Source organism: Babylonia areolata, chromosome 32 (genome assembly GCF_041734735.1).
Source record: "Babylonia areolata isolate BAREFJ2019XMU chromosome 32, ASM4173473v1, whole genome shotgun sequence".
NCBI classification, from domain to species: domain Eukaryota; kingdom Metazoa; phylum Mollusca; class Gastropoda; order Neogastropoda; family Buccinidae; genus Babylonia; species Babylonia areolata.
Window position 1 is genome coordinate 1,129,163 of NC_134907.1, and position 391 is coordinate 1,129,553.

Genomic DNA, 391 nt, shown 5'->3' on the forward strand with positions numbered 1-391 from the left:
AAACAGTACATGTCAACACACTCACAAACAGTACATGTCAACACACTCACAAACAGCACATGTCAACACACTCACAAACAGTACATGTCAACACACTCACAAACAGTACATGTCAACACACTCACAAACAGGCATGTCAACACACTCACAAACAGTACATGTCAACACACTCAAACAGTACATGTCAACACACTCACAAACAGTACATGTCAACACACTCAAACAGTACATGTCAACACACTCACAAACAGTGCATGTCAACACACTCACAAACAGTGCATGTCAACACACTCACAAACAGTACATGTCAACACACTCACAAACAGTACATGTCAACACACTCACAAACAGTACATGTCAACACACTCACAAACAGTACATGTCAACACAC